Source organism: Crocodylus siamensis, chromosome 13 (assembly GCF_052110815.1).
Source record: "Crocodylus siamensis isolate JL-2025a chromosome 13, ASM5211081v1, whole genome shotgun sequence".
NCBI classification, from domain to species: Eukaryota; Metazoa; Chordata; order Crocodylia; family Crocodylidae; genus Crocodylus; species Crocodylus siamensis.
This window is the reverse complement of record NC_143407.1, coordinates 3,270,779-3,290,660: the sequence shown is the minus strand read 5'-3', so window position 1 is coordinate 3,290,660 and position 19,882 is coordinate 3,270,779. Positions and strand designations below refer to the sequence as shown.

The 19,882-nt window shown below is 54.1% G+C and overlaps 1 protein-coding gene across 11 annotated transcripts in view; it reads right to left on the bottom strand.

The window, feature by feature from the left end:
• Window positions 1-165: 165 nt before the first annotated feature.
• Window positions 166-19,882, bottom strand: part of LOC149853675 (uncharacterized) — a 31,601-nt gene continuing 11,884 nt past the window's right edge. For 4 of the 11 annotated variants that reach the window (XM_090025153.1, XM_090025154.1, XM_090025155.1 and 1 more), the window contains 7 exons: window positions 19,324-19,364; window positions 18,439-18,656; window positions 12,542-13,157; window positions 5,407-5,544; window positions 4,217-4,351; window positions 2,583-2,757; window positions 166-793 (listed from right to left, as the gene is read on the bottom strand). The gene's annotated coding sequence lies outside the window, so the exon portion shown is untranslated. Of the gene's footprint in view, window positions 794-2,582; window positions 2,758-4,216; window positions 4,436-5,406; window positions 5,545-12,541; window positions 13,158-16,965; window positions 17,174-18,438; window positions 18,657-19,323; window positions 19,365-19,882 lie in introns of all 11 variants that reach the window. The other 7 variants (XM_090025159.1, XM_090025162.1, XM_090025160.1 and 4 more) reach the window with 7 other exon arrangements.

Below are 19,882 nucleotides of genomic sequence, written 5' to 3'. Positions count from 1 at the left end.
CGTAAGAGTGAGATACCAAAATAGTCAGGTGTTTGCACATGTCTTGTAGTGCTTTCAGAACAGGAAGATGCAAACTGCACCTGGCGAGTGAGAGGAGGAAACCCGTTTGCAGCAGTTCAGTAATCAACAGAAAAGGACATGTCTTTGAGACAGAGGCCAATACAATGCAGTACAAATTTTTATTGAAAATAGTAGCTCAGAGTAGGCTACATAGTTTGCAAGCTTGCAGAATCAAATGGCCACTTGTTTGCTTGCTAACAGGAAAGGAGGCACTTTGCGTACATACACATATGTGTTGTCTCTCGCACATCCCTGCACCTCCCTGAAATTCAAGAGTTTGAGCTAAATCTTTTTAGATGATGCATTTCAAATACCTTAAGTATCTTTCCAAGGGGAAATGTCTGCTCCATGCCCTTTATTTTACACAGCATATTGAACAGCCACATACAACTAACACAAAGGTGTTCATTTGTAAATACCTGTGTATTTATGTAGCAAGGTACCGGTAATACGCCTCCTGGTAGTATTCTGGAGCCGCTGTGGTCATCGCATAGGAATTGTGCACGGGGGGAAAAGTGAAGTTCCAATTACTGTTGCTTTTCCCCCTACATCATAACCGATTTCAAATGGTGCTAGACAAACACTGAGACTCTGAACACCAAGAGAAATCGGTCAGCCTGTGTAAGAGACTTTTTTCCAATTCAGAGGTTCCTCCTGTAGTGAACCGCCCTGTATTCTTTGAGGAAGACCATGTTGTACTGGTAGATGCTGCTTCTGGACAAGGCTTGTCCCTCTGCATGTATGACAGAAGTTGAAAAGAAATAGCAGGTTTGAAGGAGCAAGCCTAACTTGAAATTCATCGTCAGCGATTTAGGTTGATGGGGAAGATTGACCTTATTTTAATATGGTCTGTTGGAAATTGGTAGTACTTTAAAATGTCATGGTACATCAACATATTTTTCTTGGCAGATTTTGTCCTCCCGCCACTGGTAAGAAAGGAGTGGGATTTTCAGAAGTGCCAAGTACCTGTAGCTCCATAATGAAGTCTGTAGGAACCGGACATACTTATCACTTCTGAAAGTAAGACCACAAATGCCCCACGACTTTTGTTGGTCTATTTAAAAAACAGATCTTTGGCATAGCATGGCTTTAGGAATAGATTGTCAGCTATGCTCTTACTAGCTGTTTAACAAGAAGGTGCCCTGCGTCTTCAGTGTTCTGCTTGCAGTTGTGCAGCTTTATGCCTTTAGTCCAGACAGTTAGTGTGCATCAGTTCTATTAGGGAAAAAAAAGTCCAATAAAGTCTTTCCCTGCTACAGCCCCAGCAACACATACTGTAAATGGTGACCTGTGTCAGTGCCTAACACTGCCTGTTAACAGTTGGAATTAAATGATTTCTTTCAGGCCGAAGGAACTTTTAAAAGTAGACCCCAGTCGAGAAGTAAGCAGCTGCTTCTTCGATCGCTTCCCACGCTGTAATTCTTGCCCCTAGAACACTGATTTCAAATGGTGCTAGATACAAAGATGGGAAAATCTAAGCCACCATGTGAAACCAGCTTCCAGAGGAAGACTCATCTCCTTGCAGAGCTGCAGTCTGGAACAGGGAGTTGGCTGTTTATAAGGTTCCTAGAGAGAAGCTTCTGGTTTATTTTTGTCACTGATAAATGAGGAGACAGTTAGTTATATAAGAACAGACGGACCTCCAGATGTCAGTATGTAAGGTGCTGAGATATGGCTGTATTAAGATTATGAGTAGTTTCCCTTAAAATCAAAGTGAAATGATGGCAGTTAGTGAAGGATCAAAACCAGTGGAAAGAACATGCCAAAAGCATTCCTCTTAAGTAACTTGAAAATAGGGAAGGAAAAAGAGTAGTCTGCCCACATGAAGAAAGTTATCTGCTATGGTAGTTTAGACTGGCATATATACCTTTGTGTAGCAGCTAAATAGTGAGACAGCAGGTGCTTTAAAAAGGCTGAGTATGGGAGCAGGAAGTACTTACAGAAACTAAACCTCTGAATTACTTAGTGTTAGGCTGAAAAAGAACCACACATTCATGTAAGTCACTGCTACTACATACACCAGGACAAAGATGCACCGCCTGATAGTACCTATTGATAAATAACTATGAACTTGTCCTGCTTTGATGGTTGTAATGTACCATGATGAAAACTCTCAGTATGTGCACCGCAAGTGGAGGACAGTGCCTTTAGATGGGTCTTAAATAGGAATACTGCTATGAAAAAATAGAGCATCATAATGTTCTACCCAAGAATGTATGTAGAAGTGGGGCTTGGAGAAGGCAACCTATATAGTACATGTTCATTGAGCTGTGTTAGTATGAGCAAAGTAAAAATAATCAGGTTATTCCTTCCCCCCCACAGCCCTCCTTCAAATCCCCCCTTTTTAAATGGAAGATATGTAATGGCTAAAGCCATCACCTTATTTGTCAGACTTAAAAAGAGAAGCACATTCCATTAATGTATTACCCCTTGCCCTACCTTGTAGTTTATATTTAATTATGGAAAAACTGATTGTGTTGAACACATCAAGTATGGCGTCTTACTCATGAGCCAGTACTTACCTCAATGGGGAGGCTCTCCGGGAACAGGGTAGCCACGTTCCTTGTTCCATCACATGGTGTCAGAGCCACGAACAATAGGGCACACGCTCTCAACAGCACGCTCCTTGGTTACTTGGGTTATTTTTGTTCCTTTCTCATGCAGACCCCACAGCTGTAGTTAGCACAATGGCATCTTCTGTGGAAAAGAGAACATAATGTTCCTTACGTAAGGGGCAGGTTTTGTTCAAAGGAATCGTAGCTCCATGACACCTCAGCGGCCTCTCCCACTCAGAGCCCAGAGCCAGAACGGTTTGCTCAGGCCTGCTCGATATGATTGTGTTAACCTCCTCAGAAGGAATTTGGGAAGGGAATTGGTGCTAAAGCTTCTTCTACATCAGCAAATCGAAAAGAAAGTTACGGCTGTCAGCCAGTTAAGAGAAGACAGAAAGATCCAGGAAAAACGCGAAGATGGCACAGTAGAAAGGTGGGGTTTACGCTGCGGCTTGATTGTACACAGCATAAGCAGGAATGCAGAACAGTCTTCCTTGTGGCCAGTTATGTTTGAAACAAAATCCCTGGAAGCACATGGGCCGCATGGGGGTAGGGCAACGTGTGCACCCTTTGATTAATGTACTGTATGTGCTTACCGTGTCTGTCCACCTGCAGAAAGTGCTTTCTAAACATTAAACAAGTCCATTCTTTGTACTTGAGGAAACAGTGGTGAACACAAACATGGGGGAAAATTAAAGCTACAGAGGATGTCAAGAATTACTTGAGAATAACTGGGTCCCAATTCCACGCTCTGACTGGGGGTTTTTTGGTTGTTTTTTAAATGATCAGACCACTCTGAGGTGGATGACATTTTTCAAGAATATTCTTTTCCCTTTCATTTCCATCCAGTATTTTGTAACGACTTATACGGTGCCTAAGCTTCCACGCCAGAGGCCAGATGAGAGGCACAGTCTGCTCACGTCGGTGAACGATGCAGGACTTCAGACCCAGGTGGAGCCAACACTACAAATACTTGGTGAAACTGTTTAGGATGAGCTGAGCATTTAACTTATGTCCTAAAAACAAAATAGTACTAGAAAAGAAGTCCAGAATGGTGACTGTACATGCAGGATTCAGGAGGAGAGAAACTGTTCTTATTCCTGGAAAACTTACTGAGTTTGATCCTGAATCGTGGAATGTAATATATAGGAATGTGTTTGCCTCCTAGGAATTGGATGATCTTACTAAGACATCTTTAGTGTGCCTCCAAGTGCTGCTGCATGGTTGTATCTTTCATGGAGTACTAAGTGGGAAAGGCTGAGAGCTAAAGTCTTTAACAGAGAAGGAAATGGATTCAAAGCAAATGTTTGTTCCCAAGTATGCCAGGCACCACCTGTGTGGAAATACTTAGAGGGGAGTTGCTGGAAATTGAGCTGAAACCTTGCCAGCAACATTTCTACCATGAAAAGCAGGCTGCTGTCAGCAAGCACTCAAATTCATAACAAGCCGTTTGAGTTGCCTAACTGGGGAACTCAATGTGTCCCTTAATTCAGACATACAAACTTAAAGGAGTGGATGTATAAAGTGGCTGATGTTCAGAGCAGGTGGTGCTATTGGACTGTGAAGACTCATTTAAAATGTGTGAAACTGGCCTCTGTACCTACCCAGAAAGCAGACGTCAGTCTTGTCCTCACTTCACTTTTGATTCCTAGGATTGTATGGGACTTTCTAGTACAGTAGATGCAGCGGCAAGTTGACCAGAAGATAAGATGACAAGTAAGAGAAGCTTCTTGCAATCTCTAAATGGTTTTTGAAGAAGAAGAGTGAGAGATCAGTTTAGAAGTTGCTTGTGCTGTTGAGCAGTAGGAGTAGCACCACTTTGCCTGGCAGTCAGAAATCAGAGGTTAAAGAACATGGGAGATGGGATAGCAACACCTTTACAAGAGTCCTTAGGTCAATTATTTTAACCCTAACAATGCTAGTAGCTTTTAATGAATACCAAGAAAGAATGCGAAGTTCATCTTGGCTTTCAAAAAGTGCTGGCCACCTGTAGCTTTTGTTGAATTAGAGAAGTTTCTGGCACAGAGGTGAGAACTCCTGAGTTCCAGTCCCAACTTCAGATACAAGCCCTTCTGTCACCTGAAACAAGCTTTGGTTTCTGTGCATGAGTTTTCTCCGAGTGTTGAAATATTTATAATGCTCGTTGATCACAGGGAGGGAATGCAAGGAATAAGTATGATGGTTAGCATCTAGTCTCAAGGGCCACACCAGTAGAGCAAGCTCTAAATTAGAGGGAAAGGCCATTTCTATTTGAAGCTACCAGATTTGCACTATTAGTTTTGGGCGCTTATGGATGAATGTGCATTTAGAAATATAATTTGGAACTTTGTGGTTCTGAAATGCGTCCCAAGCTCTGGACATGCACGCTCTTCAGTTTTGGGGTGCTGATTCAGCTCTTTCTACTACAGGAAACCACTCTGCAATTTAGGTCCTTCCTTTGAAGCGTCTGTTCATGCTTTTGGGGTGGGCAGCTGGATCAAAACAGCCTCTTACTGATGCCAGAGCTTCACGAAATGCTCTTGAACATAAACTGGTCTCTGAACAGCTTGGACTCCATGTAAACTTTGTGGCCGCTAAGTGGCGGCTTTCCATTGCTCCATCCAGCAAAGTGCTCAGGCATGTATGTACTTCAGTCCAAACAGATCAGTTTTTGTAGTTAACATCTATAGTTAAGAACATACCCATGCACTTTGCTGAGGTGGGGCCAAAGCAAGAAAAACATTGGCTTTAGGCAGCTGCTGAACGGCCCCTGCCTTGATGGAACATGGTTACATTACCTGTTAAATATACTTACTGTTGGATTTGAATGTTTTTAAGTTCCCATTCAAAGGTAGCATGCAGTCTCAGCAAAGAAGAATGTTCCAAGTTAGTGTATTCCAGCTTTGTATTTCCATTCAACAGAGGCTTGTTCAACCACCCTCTTTTCCACACACTACAAAAGAAAGAACCAGAGAGAGACTATCAGGCTTCAGTCCATTCCCAAGCTTGTAGAGAGAGAAAATCATCTTTCAGAATGTTTATATCAAGTGTTGGTTTGCTTTCTTCAGCTCTGAGCTTCAGCATCAGCGGAAATTGTGTCAAATGAGCCCAAGAATGATGATACGCATGCACTGCTGCAATTGTTCTTAGACTCAAATTTTATTTTTTTAAACCTTCCATCTAAAAATGAGGTAAACAAAGATGTGTACAGAGTATCTTTCAGTGAATGAATATTTGGCCCTGTTCTGGAGTGGTATGCATGAAATCTTCAAATATATTATTTGGCAGGAACTAGAGGTTCGAGGCTTGCTAACGTTAGTTTAATCCGTCTTTCTTCATGGGGATATAGATGGTGATCCAAAAAATGGCCCCATCATTCTAAAGAAACCTGAAGAAGGGAAGTTTGCTCTGCGTTTGTATGAGACTAGGCTATGACACCACCCTCCCCACAGTGGGTTTGAACTGCCACGTCGCTCACTTCCAGCATTGTGCTCTGACCGCGAGGCCACAGCCGAGGCCTCTCCGAGCTGGAAACGATCATGCTGCAGGCAGGTTTGCCTTCAGCCTGCGGCCATGTGTGGTCCTGAGCCAGCACAGGGCAGGGGATCCTGCCAAGGGAGACAGAGGAGCTTCTGTGCAGCCCCAAGTGGGAGCAGCAGACCACGGGCTCAGAGGTCCCCCTACAGCCAGAGCAAGGCTCTGCCTCCCAACGCAGGACAGAGGAGGATGTCCTGCAGCAAGGGCTGCACCGGCTGCTGGCCTGCCCCTTGCACAGCTCCTGCGCCTTCACGCAGCAGCAGATCGCTCGGGCAGTGAGCGATCTACGAGGACAGCAGCCCTGGGGTGCTGCTCCAGCTTTTGACTGCTGCCTGCCCGGCTTGTGGCCCTTTGCCTTTTGGGGCCCCAGAGGCAGCTCTGCTGCTGGACCTTGGTCTGAGCCAGGCCCCGGGGAGGGTATTTAGGCAAGCGGCCTTCCCTGGGTCCCCACATATCCGTACTCTGCAGGACCCAGCCGTCCAGCTCCCTGAGGGCAGCCTGAGGCTGCTGCTGCCCCCCAGCCCCAGGTCTCCCCGAGAACCGGGGGGCCAAGGCACGGGCCTGGGAAGTGCGGACTGAGGCCGGATTCCCTTGTGGCTGGAGGCCTCCGAGCCCCTCTTCTCTGCACCCCCTTAGCTAGGGTTTCTCAGGAGCTGGCACCCCACAGCGGTCCCTGCTGAGCAGCCAAAGAAGATTGGTTCCCGCTGCCCAGGGGGATGTGCCGTGGGGTTCGCTTTTCCAGGCAGGTCCCGTGCCTGGAAACAAAGACAGACCTCCCAGTCCTGAGCCTGATGTCTCTGGACTCAAAAGCACAGGCAGCCCCTCGTGTCCCCTTGGCCCACAGCAGCTGGGCAAGCGCCACTGGGAAAAGCAAGAGGGAAAGCCAGACTCAGAGCTGCCCCCGGCACCGGCTCGTCCCAGCCCGGAGTGAGGGGCTGCCCCCGGGGGCGGCCATGCCCAGGAGAGCAGGCTCCTGCCTCCTGCCTCAGGTGGGGCTGCAGGGGAGCTGCCTCCAGCCCGCGCCCGGGGGTCGGGATCCAGCACGGGGGGGGGGCCGCCCGGAGGGCAGAGGAGCTCGTGGGGGGGAGGCACCGGTCCCCGGGCTCAGAGGCCCCCTGGCCAGAGCAACGCCTTCCCAGGGCTCCCCTTGCAGTGGGGCCAGTGCATGTGCACAGGGAAAGAGTCAAGGGGCCCAGAAGTGAGGGCGTGAGCTACCCTGCTCCTGTGGTGCAGCGTGCAGGGTGCAGGGCCTTTCTCTGTGGGTGCTGAGGGCCTGGGTTTGGGTTCAGGTCCAGCTTTCTCCCCTTCTGTGGGGAGGCACCTTCCTCTTGCTGTGAGAGGCCTGGCCCAGGCGTGTCAAGGGGCCCAGGCCCGGAATTGCTTTCAGCCTTCTCCAGTAGTCTGGTGGTAAGACCTACTACCTTAGGTGGCAAAGGTGGTGGGTTCAAGTCCTCCCTTGGCTGGAGCTCTCAGGCCCCTTGCTCCTCAGCAGGGGCTGGGGAAAGTTGAGTTAGGGGGTAGCTGGTGAGGTTTTTTCTTTGCACTTTTGCTTTTTCAAAACCAGGCCGAAAAAAACCCGGCAGACACCGGGTGGCTCAGGACATATCCAAACGGGCTACAGCTCCAAGTCCCCTCCGGCTTTCAACCAGGATCACCTCTGAGCACCAGCTGTTAGGCAAGCGCCGGAGGGGAAGTCGGTTGCATACTAGTTGGGGCCAGAGGACTCAAGCCTTGCAGAGACTTGAACCCGCAGCCCCTGCCCCCAGCGGCAGTGTCCCGAGCCACCCTGCTAAGGGGCCAGCCTGACTGTAGCTCTTCCCGCGTGTCTCTTGACCCGCCTCGCCACCTGCCCTACAAGCAAACAGGCACCAGGCACCCGCGCTGGGGCTTAAAAGGGTCAGCATATCAGCAGCAGAACTGAAACCCACAGCAGCGCTCCACCACCCTGCACCGCCAGCCAGCTCTGGCAGCCCCTCTCCTCCTGGCCCCTTGACCCGCCACCTGCACCGTGCACCGGGCCCATTGCACGGGAGCCCCGGAGCCGCACTGCGCTGGGATGCCGCCCCCCACCGGCACGGCCTCTACACGTCCCGTGCTGGCCGGGGCCGGGGGCTTCACTGCGAGCGGGGCTCCCCCTGCCCCCGGCAGGGCCCCTCTTCTCCGCCGCGCCGGGGAACCGGGCGGCTCCTGCTGCTGAAACCTGCAGCGACGACGGGCCCGACCCGCGGGCACCCGGCGCCGGAGCCCGGCTCGGGCACACGCGGGGCTGCCAGGGCAGGCGGCCGTGCCCGGGGAGGCAGTTACGTCGCGGGGCAGAGCTCTCCCCCGCCGCCGCGCTGTCACAGCCCCGTGCTGCTGAAACCTGCAGCGACGACCGGCACAACCCGCGCAGCCTGTGCCCTCGGCCCGGCTCCGGCACACGCGGGGCTGCCAGGGCAGGCGGCAGCTGTGTGTCAGGGCTCCGCGGTGCCCGGGGCAGACAGTTATGTCGCGGGGCACAGCCCCCTCACAGCTGCCGGGCTGGAGGGCCCCGCGCTACGGCCCAGCCCAGCCCCGGCTTTGCCTTCTCCCGCCCCGGGGCAACAACAGCGCTCGTGCTCGGAGCCGGGCCTGTGGAGACGACCCGGCTCCGGCGCTCCCCTGCCTGGCACGAGGCGAAGCCGCCGGCCCGGCTCGAGGGCGGCTGGAGCCGCCCGGTCCAGGCCCGGGCGCAGACAGCGCCTCCCCGAGCCCCTGCCCCGCACCACCTGCCCCCGCCCCGGCGCGCCCGGCTCCCGCGCCAAGTGCAGCCCGGGCTGCGGGAGGAGCTCGGCCAGGCCGGGCAGGGGCAGGGGCCGGCGTCCCCCGGGGGGCAGCCCCTCGCTCGGGCCGGGCCGCGCCGAGCTCCCCGCGCCTGCCCCGCTCCAAGCGCAAGCCCGGGGGTGGGGGGGCAGCCCGCGCCTGGCCGGGGGCGGGGCTCGCTCCCCTCAGTCAAGGCAAGGCCGCAGCCCGAGCATGCGCGGTAGCGCCCGGCGCCGGGGCCGGCGGCATCGCCTCGTGCCGGCCGGGAGCGCCGGAGCCGGGTCGTCTCCACAGGCCCGGCGCCGAGCACGGGCGCTGCTGCGGCCCCGGGGGGTGGCCCCGGGCCGGGGAGGCCCCAGGCGGGAGGGGGCAAAGCCGGGGCCGGGCCGTAGCGCGGGGCTCTCCAGCTGTGAGGGGGCTGTGCCCCGCGACATAACTGTCTGCCCCGGGCACCGCGGAGCCCTGAAACACAGGGCAGCCGCCTGCCCCGGCAGCCCCGCGTGTGCCCGAGCCGGGCCGAGGGGACAGGGCGGCACGCGGGTCGGGCCGGTCGGTCGTTGCTGCAGGTTTCAGCAGCAGAGGCCGCCTCGTTCCCCGGCGCGGCGGAAAAGAGGAGCCCTGGCAGGCAGGGGGAGAGGGGAGGCGAGGCCAGGCCAGGGGTGCGATGTAGCCCACCCCCACAGCAGCCAGTGCAGGGGGGCCCAGTGCAGGGCCTCTCCCCGTGGGTGCTGCGGGCCTGGGTTCAGGTCTGGGTCGCTCCCCTTTTGTGCGTGTCAAGGGGCCCAGGCCCGGAGCTGCTTTCAGCTCTCCCCAGTGGTCTGGTGGTAAGGGTGCCGCCCTAGGTGGTGGGTTCAAGTCCCCCCAGTGACTGGAGCCCTCAGGTCTCTCAGTCTGCAGTGAGTCCCTGGTGCCTGTGACCAGGTGTGGTGGTAGTGGTGGAGAGGCTGTGGGGTTGGGGGAGGCTGAGAGTGGCAAGTGAGGAAACCAGGGCTGGGAGCTGGAAAAGGGGGTGTGAGGAGGGTGGGGGTAGGTAGTGGGATTTTTAACTCTAAAAATAAGCCTGCTTTTTAAAAAAAATTTTTCCCCTCCTCCTTTTGTGAACTTGGCTACAGGGGCCAGGGACTTACCAACCATCCAGGAACCTGAGGGCTCCAGCCATTGGGGGATTTGAACCCACCACCTTTGCCACCTAGGGTGGCACTCTTACTGCCAGGCTACTGGGAAGAACTGAAAGCAGCTCCGGGCCTGGGCCCCTTGACACGCCTGGGCCAGGCCTCTCACAGCAAGAGGAAGGTGCCTCCCCACAAAAGGGGAGAAACCTGGACCTGAACCCAGGCCCTCACCACCCATGGGGAGAGGCCCTGCACCACAGGCCCTGGCTGGCTCAGGCCCTCACTTCTGGGCCCCTTGACTCTTTCCCCGCGCACACGCACTGACCCCACCACGAGGGGAGCCCCGGGAAGTCTCTGGCTTCTGCCTGCCTGGTGGCCAAGGCCCCGCGCTGTCAGGCAGGGTCCATGGGTTTGACTCAACACAGGGGCAGCGTCCTCCGGGCCCGGCTTTCGCTCTTGCTTGCCCAGCCGCTGCGGGCCAGGGGCCATCGTATTTGCCGTGCCGAGAGGACTTGTTCCAGCCGCCTGGGCTTGAGTCCGGGGACGTCGGGCTGGAGGCCGGGCGCTCTGTCTTTGTTTCCAGGCACGGGACCTGCCTGGAAAGAGCGAAGCCGCGCGGCAGGTCCCCGTGGGCTGCGGGGAACGGTGACCTCTGGCTGCTCAGCAGGGACCGCCGTGGGGTCCCAGCTCCTGTGCGACCCCAGCCAAGGGGTGCAGACAAGGGGGTCGGAGGCCTCCAGGCACAAGGGAATCCGGCCCCAGCCCGCGCTCCGCAGCACCGGGCCCTGCGGGGCCCTGGGCTTGAGCTGCAGAGCAAGGTTGAGCTGGGGAGATGCCTTGGTGGCCCCAAAAGGCAAAGGGCCGCGAGCCGCGGGGCGCCGGGCAGTACCCGGAGGGAGCAGCCCCCGGGCGGCTGTCCCCGTGGTGGGGTCACTGCGCCGGCCCAGGACGCCGCTTGCCCCCGGCGCCGGGGGCAGGCCAGGCCCCGCCACGGGACGCCCCCGCCGCCCTGCGCTGGGGCACGGCCTTGCTCCGGCCGGGGCCTCTGAGCCCGGGGACCGGTGCCCCCCCACCGAGCTCCGCTGCCCTCCTGGGGCCCCCCTGGCTGCATCACGACCCCGGGCGCGGGCTGGAGGCAGCCCCGCCCGGAGCCTCGCCCCCCCGGGCCTGCGCCGAGAGCCGGGCCCGCCTCCCGGCCCCCCCGCGCGAGCTGCGGCCCGGCGGGGGGAGGGGTCGCTCCCGCCGTCCCCCCCGGGCGGGGCCCGGCGAGCACGAACCGGAGCCGGGGCGGGTCCTGCCCGGCTGCGCCGGCACCGAGTGCCCCCCCGCCCGGCCGGCCGGGCCCGGGGAGCCGGTGCGGCGCCGGGGCTCGGGCCGTGCTGGCGCCGCCTCGCGGCCACGGCCGTGTCCGCTGAGGCCTGAGCCCGCCGAGCCTGGGCTCCGCGCGCCAGGCGGCAAGCTGCGGCCGGGGCGTGCGTGTTTCCTTTAAAAGGAAGCTTTTATGTTCCAAGCCAAGTGAGCCCGATCAAGTCCAAATCCATAAATCAGTCCAGAACCAAAGTGTCTCTACAACCCCCCAAACACCCTCTACCCTCGCCAGGGGCTTCACGTGTTTCAAACATCTTTTGGCGGGCATCCTACTGCAGGCCCAGGCTCGGAGGCGTGGGGTTCGGATGCCCCCAAGTTTCGCTTGCCCTCAGCCGTGTGGCTGCAGGAGCAAGCTAGGGAGAAGCCTTACCGCTTCCACAAAGTGGGCTTAAGGCCGCGACACCTCGGCAGAAGAGCAGTTATCCCGGGGCACTCAAGTAAAACTGCTTTTCTGGACCCAGATACATGGTGTTTCGCCTGCCAGGGGCTTGGACCTGCCCAGCTGCACTGAGGCCACACTGGAGGCTGGTGCTGCCCACGGGGCTGGCCCAGCTCGGGGCTCGGGGCACTGGCAGCAGCAGGCAGTGCCCTGCCGTGCTGGGAGTGCCCCGGGCCCCGGGCACACGGCACCCTCCGCCCCAGGCACACAGCCCCAGGGCCAGCGTGGGGTGAGGCAGCCCAGCCTGGTGCAGGTGCAGCCCTGGCTCAGTGCCCTTGCCCCATGCCCTCGGCCCCACCCGGGTGCTGCAGCAGCCCTGGGGGTGCCTGCCCCATGCCCGCTCCAGCCCAGGCCTCGCAGCTCCAGTGAGGGGGAACAGGTTGCTGTCCACCAAAAGGGCTGGGGCGTGGGAGAGCCGCTGGGTTTATCTGTACCCCGTGGTTTCAGTCGGGGAGCTCCTTCAAGGTCAGGGCTATGAGGGTGACGGTCCCTCTTCCCTGCACCAGGGATGTCTCAGAAGGGAAGGCAGCCCACTGATTCAACTCCTCTAGCCCCAGACAAGGCCCAGTTCACGTTCCCAGGGAAAGGGGCCCCTTCTCCCGTCCCTTGCCCCTGGAGCCCTTCTGCCCAGCCCACTCCTCGCTGCCACGCTCCCCACACCCGGGGCCCTCCCGCCAGCCACAGGCCTGCAGTAGCAAAGAAATGCTCCTTGCCTTTCGCGGTCACCGAGATGCCCATCGCTGCTTCCCTCAGGGAGTTCCTCTTCTTCCACTTGCCCTCGTCCACGTTGTACATCTCCACGATCTTCAGGGGCATCTGATTCACTCCAACCCCTCCGATCACCATGATCCGCTTGCCCAGGGTGGCCACCGCTACCACGGCCCGGGCCGTGGGGCACGGGGGGGAGGGAGTTCCACTGGTCGGCTTCTGGGGAGTACACCTCGAAGCTGTCCATGGGGACGCCGTTGTCATCGCAGCCCCCGATGGCAAAGACCTGCCCTCCCACTTCCACCAAGGAGCAGTACACCCTGCGGCTGGGGAGAGGCGCCAGGCTTTTCCACTGGAAGTCTTTGACGCTGGCCGCTTCCATCATGGGCCGTCAGGGGCGAGGGCAAGCATGTGCCGTGCCTGCCAGCTGTGCCTATGTGGACCACAGCAAAGCCTCCACGATCGATACCTCCATGTCCACGCAGTCTCCACGAACCCTGGGATCTAGCTACCGCACACATGCACACGCACACACACGGAAGCAGGGCTCTGGTACCTTTCAGCGTGTCTCTATTAATCCTCAAGTTCCCCATCCACCAGGGATTCGCACAGAGACCGGACCTAAAAAGGAAAGGCAAATAAGGTCGGATTCAGTTCCTTAGCCCAGTTTCACGTGCGTCCCCGCCCCCGAGTGACATTCAGCGAGAAGATGCTGCAAACTGTCGGCTCTCTGCCTGGCTCGGGGGTTTCCTGGCTTACAAGGAACTTTTTTTTGTTGAATTCTTCTCTGACACGATTGCTCTGACACACAGACAGACCAAACCTTTTATTATATTATGTATGTGTGTGTGTGTGTGTATACGTGTACGTATATACATGTATGTATATGTACGGACTATATATATCCACCCTGCAAATGCTTCAAAATAGCTGTGGCTGCATGAGATGGTGTGGATGGCAGCCAGCATGCAAGAGTGGGTGCTGCTGAGACTTCTGGCTTAAGGTGCCTTGTGGAGGCAGAATCGGGGCAGAGACAGCAGGCCTGACTTGCCAGGTAAGGTAGATGACTAGCACTTTGTCAGTACGAACAGAAGAAGTGTCCCCATTAGCCAAGAGAGAGCCTAGCACAGCTCCTCTGTGCCCCTATGACAGTACAGAAGCAGCTTGCAATGTACATTTTCCCAAAGCAGTCCTCAGCTCTCGGGACCAAAGCCAGCACTGCCTGTTGAGTTAGTAACGTCTACACTGAGAGCATGTTCAGCTGCGCAAGTAGCGTTCAGAGCTATGTCAGTCTTAGAGCCTGCTCTGCATGGAACAGCCCATAGCACCACCTAGGTTAAAGTTACACAATCGAGGAGTAAGATGATGACCAGGGCCCTTCCACCTTTTCACTCTGAATCCCCACACAGGAGTTAAACTCATAGTCTTAAAAATCTAAGGTCCCGCCTCTCAGCCTCAGGCTACAGGCTAGGCTTTACCCAAAAGAGCCCCCATTCCTCCTCTTGAAGCTGAGCCTTAGGGCAGGCAGGAGAAAAGATAATACAGGGACCTAGCAAACTGGCTGCAGTAGCTCAATGGGTTGCACTGTGCTACAAAAGTATGTAGAGAACTTAAGGGTCCTGAGTTCTAGCTTCAGTAAAGCTGAATTTAATTTGTTGCTGCCTACATCCATGCACTCTAGCTCACTGTCTCTTCACTTTGGCAGTGACAATTAAATGCGAAATACATAAGCACTTGGAAGCCACAATGGGGTCAACACAAAGACCCCCCGGCGCCTTCTCCAGATGGCTTAGTGGAACGGATGTTATACTCCATCAAGGCTGCAGTGCTTCTGGCTTCACAAGTCCTTCTCTTGGCTGTCCAGTGGGCCAGCTTCACCAGGGATGGCATGCTCACTAAGTCTTAGCTTGTGGCCTAGGGGCTAGGGTGCTTTGCTAGAAAAGCAGCAAGCCCTGATGGGACCACTGAACTAGAAGTTGAGAAGCTTAACAGAAAAGAAAGATGCTCTTAAACCTTCCTAGCTTTCAGTCTCAGCAGAGGCTGGAGACAAACCGTTAGTTTGGTGATTTGTGTTATGTAGACACCTGCCCATTAAGAAACCAGACCATTTAATGTTGGCTGCAGGCATCCATCAGATGCAAAAAGAGTCTCAAGCACCTGTCAAGGTGTAACGAATTGAAACAGAGTCGTGCTGCAGACTGCGGCGTAATGAATCGGCAACCGAGTCACCTATTCCCTTTGGTGTCGAGTTGCATGGCATGCTGCATCAGCTAAAATACCCAGCATGAAAGAGGCAACGGCGGACTTAGCCGCAGAGCAAAAATAAAGAAGACAGTCAACAGGGAAGAGCAGGCAGTCCCACTGACTCGAGTAGTGTTACAATACTAAAATACTGAACTTAAGTGCATTTCAGGCAGTCCTACGTCTGAGAAAGTAAGGGTTTACATTAAAAACAAGAACAAACCAACTGCGCTCTTCTTAATGTACTAAACACCCAGCTGTGTGATGCCAGTTTTCATATCTGGGCAATTAATATGGAATCATTTAGCACTGTCTGCAGCTAACCAGTTTCAAATGCAACATACACGTATGTTGCAGATGAGCAGGCAAAAAGTTTTGCAAAATTTTAGGGAGTCTACAGGATAAATGGGTCATAGCAGCTCACAGACACACTTGGATTAACTGTGCTTCCATTAAAAAGCTGCTCAGGCAGCACTGGGCAGTGGCTTCATGTCACCTGAGCATCAAAAGCAATTCCTGCCTCAGATGGATTAGTCCGACTGAGCGCCCTGCCAGATCTGCAGTGGAAACAGCATAACAGTAAGAGGCAGTGCCTCGTAAGGGAAGCGGGAAAGTGGGTGTTCAAAGACCTGGATCCTGTGAGTGGCTCACCTAAGGTCACACAGTACATTTTGAAGCTACAGTTGCCCCACTTCATAAAGCACGTTTTGATTCTGGGATGAAAGCGTGCAGAGCAGTATCACTTTACGCTGCTTCCCCATCAGAAAGGATGCATTCACAGCTACACTTGCTATACTGCATCAGCAATCTGGTACAGTTGGAAGGGAGCATCTGAAACCAGGCTCGAGAGAGGCAGCAGAAATGCAGCAATCATCTGTTACAGCTAGGGGGGCTACGTGCTTCTGCAGGCTCCTTGCAGCTCTCCTTTAGGCTCCACTTCTACTTCTGTCCCAAAGACTTGCAGTAATCCTCCACTCCTTCACGCCATGTCTGCTCCCTCCCCCTTGCCACGGCCCTGTTCTCTCCCATGCCGCCCCAGCGGCTCTGTACATCCTCCCCTTATAGCCCTTCCCCGTGTCTTCCCATGCACCTCACCGTTCCTTTTTTTTCCTCCTTTCCTCTCTCGTTCTCGCTGTCAGCATTTTTAACTGGACTGGAACGTGGAGCTTAGTGAGAAATAGGCATGTTCCTGCTCAATCATCTCATAGGTCCCTTCTGACCCTAAAATCTATTAAATCTTTGCCTGAGTGGGTCACTGGAACTACAGAAAACAGCATCTGACAGAAGTGCCAAATCCCCTGAACCATCTTCCTGGTTTTCCGGCATTCACCAAAAGCCATAGGGTTCTGTCTCAGAGATTCTCCCAGAAAGCCTGGAACCGAGCAGCTGCTTTGTTCCAAAGTTTCTAAGCTGCAAACAGAGAAATACCTGCAAGCGGGTTGTAAAGCCAATAATATTTTGCTTGTTTTCATCTTTCAGCCATGCCAGAAATGTCAATGGGATCTAGCAACCCCTATGCTGTGCAGGTACGTATTATTCATCTTACCACTGAAGCATAGTGAAGTTCTCAAGGTTACATACTAAGTCAGTGATGCACCCAGAAACCCTGAGCCAACCACCAGACCACGCAGGGATTCACACGTGAGCTACACCTGCAAGATTTCCACCCCCCAAGCACTTGTAAGTTCAACACGGAATATGTGAAACCCAGCGTTACTTCATAGCACCGAAAGTGCGTACTTCCTGTAATCTGCTCTGATGAAAGGAATTAATGGCCAAAGTCCATCTGAAGACAAGAACCAACACAGAACAGAGTGCTGGAATAGGGGAGAAAAAAAATCGCAGTGTTGTTCTCTGAAACCCCCCCGACTGTGTTAATGAGGAGGAAGCACTTGTGATTCATGTGCTACAGATGACGAGATGTATTATCCGAAGGCATTCAGAGGAACAGACAGCCATTTTGTTTCCTCAGGCTGAAACCTGAGGATGGCCAGAGCCAAACCGTGCTTACTCAGAGGCACGAGGAAGCATCGTGCCGCGTCCGTGACTGCACCGTCCGCTCCCACCCCAGGAGGCAGGTACGGCCGCGTGTACACCCACACCCACACAGCCTCGAGTCTCAGCTGCTCTCAGCCCCTTTTGTTCAGCGCACGTTGGTGCTGAGGGTCTGACCTGCCCGAATACCCACCCGCCGGCGAGGTCTCCTCTCTCCAGACCAGAAATCCGCGGGCTTCGGTGAACAGTCGTTTCAGTTAAACGCACAACGTTAGAAAGCACGACATTCAAAGGGGTCTTCCTGCTTCTGCTTTCGAGGCTTTGACTGCAGCCACTTTTAAGAGAAGTGACACACCTGCTTTTGGAGCACCGGGAACAGCGAGGGCCTACGGAAGGCCATCCTACAGGGAAGGCAGGAAATCAGCCTGGAAATGTACTGCCTCTGCCAAAGCAAGCTCACAAAACAGCAGAATCTTCCAACCGGTAGTCAGGTCCCCTCTTCCTTCCTCCACTATTGCTCTGTGCGGCCTACTGATCAGAGATTACCTGTGTCCCGAAGGCAGGCTCAGTAATGCACACTATCTGTTGCAGGCAGACAGCGTGCCACACCAGCAACATTACAGGTGCGGCAGCGGGACTGGAATCCAGATGCTTTCCCTACAACTAACATGCCCTGACTGTTTGCATCCAAGAGCTCCCTTTGCTTTTGACAAACAAGTCCCTCCTGTTGCCTTCAGGGTCAACTACAAGAACTGTGTAGGATCCACCTCAGTCCGACTCACAGCTGGGAGCCATCCCCTCGACCACAGAGTGCACATGGCTACACGCTGATGGAGGAGAGAGAAAACACCACATAAGCCGGTTCATCTTCCTGCCTTCCACGTGTGAATGCATTCTTAGATCAGACCTTGCTTCCACATCCGTAACCTGAGGGGGTGGCTTAGGATCTGAGCAGGAGGCTGAACATGAAGCCCAGCAGCATCAGAGAGGAGAAGAGGAGCAATGTCGCATGGAAGATGAGAAACTGAGCCCTTCCCAAAAGCCAAAAATCCCACTCCATTTTTGGTGACAGGAGGGATTTACTCTGTTGCCCTTGTCCAACATTTCCTGTCCCGTCAGGGGCCAGTTATCTGCTGCCTTCCATCCTGGAAGTGACCACACTTCAGTGACTCAACGGCTTGGGACCCTTTGCTGGTGACATGGAAGTGTTGCTGCATTCTCCCATTCTTGCCCATCTAAATCACTCCCAGTAACAATCTATCTGGAGGAAAGAAGAGCTCCCAGGCAACGGCTTGAGTAATGTTTGCCTAAGAGACTGTTTGCTCAGGTTGTGGGTAACAGAGCTACACGGATGTACTATGGTTTCACGGTGAGCTCAGCCATAATTAGCCAAACCTTTCTGCAGATTGTTATCATGGAACGTTTTTGAGACAGCCAGACATAGCACACACAACTCCATGTGTTCACAGCCAATTTCCCACCATCGTAAGGAAATAATCCACATACTATATTGTAGGTGGTCCCAGAAAGGAGGAAGGAAGTCCTTAGGCTAGTGTCAGAACTAAATTTTTCTTTCACTTCTCAGCAAATGTTTTGATTCTCACATCTCATTTAGAAATGAAAACAGACCTGTGGGAGGACTTGGCTTTCTGTGTGGTTGGCTTACCTCAGAACGTGCCCTGACTGTCTAAAGGGCAGCTGTGGGGAAACTCTTCATTCCCCACTCTCCACCGTGGTCTTCACTTGCATCCATGCCAAAAGCTGAGACCAGTTATCCCTGCTCACTGATCCGGAGACCGGCTGGATGGGCCACGCAGGGTTGAATGCAGGTTATCAAGGCAGCCACATGCACTTTCCACGGTGCACGTGGGCAAGAGTTAAGACCTGTTTTGGGAAGTGAAATAATTGTGTAGTATCTGAAGAGGTAGTTTTCCAACAACTGCGAAACAACATTCTGGCACCCAAAACCTTTAACAACGTTTCCCACTGCAGCCATTCACTTTTCCGAAGGCTAATGGGCATGCCTTGCAGGTGCACTTAGGCCGCAGTGTTTGAAAACATGGCTCTCGCACAGACACGTGGTAGGCTAACTTCAGAAACTGGATTTGTTCCAACATCTGGAATGCATAAATGTCTTGGCCAGGCTTTGGTTACTTGACCGGAACATTAGTTATATTTTTGGCATCATGAACCACCTGCCTCGTCACACTACAGGATTGTTTGCTAGTGGCAGACATTAAAAATGGCATTTAACCTTAGAACAGCGGAAAAGCCATAGCAATCACGCAGAACCTTTCAGTGCCGCTACGCTGTGCGACTGTGCAGTGTTTCCTAGAGTGGCCCCCAGGTGCTGAGCAAAAAAGATGGAGGTAGTCCATATGAATGACTTTCCCCTATGCTACCCTCATGTGTATTACAGAAAGAGCCTTCTGTAGTGGGGAAAGGAAATGCACTCCGTGGGATGTTTCAGTTGAGACTGCTTGCCAGAGAGTGCTTTCAGGCAAAGATCCAAGTTGGCACTCTGAAATGGGAGTGAGGTGAGACTACTCACCTTTAGCTCTCAGCTGGAACGCCAGGATCTTTGCCGCATCCCTGCTTGATAGAAAAGAGCAGTGCATTGCAAAGTGAGTCACTCAGGAGAATCATCCCAACTCAGTCAGGCCATTATAGCACAAGAACACTGAAACTACCGAGCCAAAAAACATCCTCTTCTCCCTTGAGCATATTGGAGGCATTAGTCCCCTAACATCACCCCCACCCAGTTTCTTGTGATCCCTCCGGGGCAGCGGCAGGGCTGGGCAGCCTGTGGGAGTGATCCGGCTGACACTGGGGTGGTGCGAAGAGCCAAAAGGAAGCACCTGTGGTGTCATTATAGTGAACTGCTCATGGCTTGTCCTTGAGTTCAGAGCTCCTAGCTATCAGGTTTATATTTCCTGTGCTAGAGCTTTGCCAAGCACCACACACAGTTGCAGTGACTATAATAGCAAATTGTCAGTAAACTCTGGTTTCCAAAGAAAGTAGCAAGCTTCAAAGCAACCAGAAGGCCACGTGTCATAGAGGTGACACTGCTGTATTTAAATTCAGCTCCCAGAGCCAAGCAGAAAAGGGTA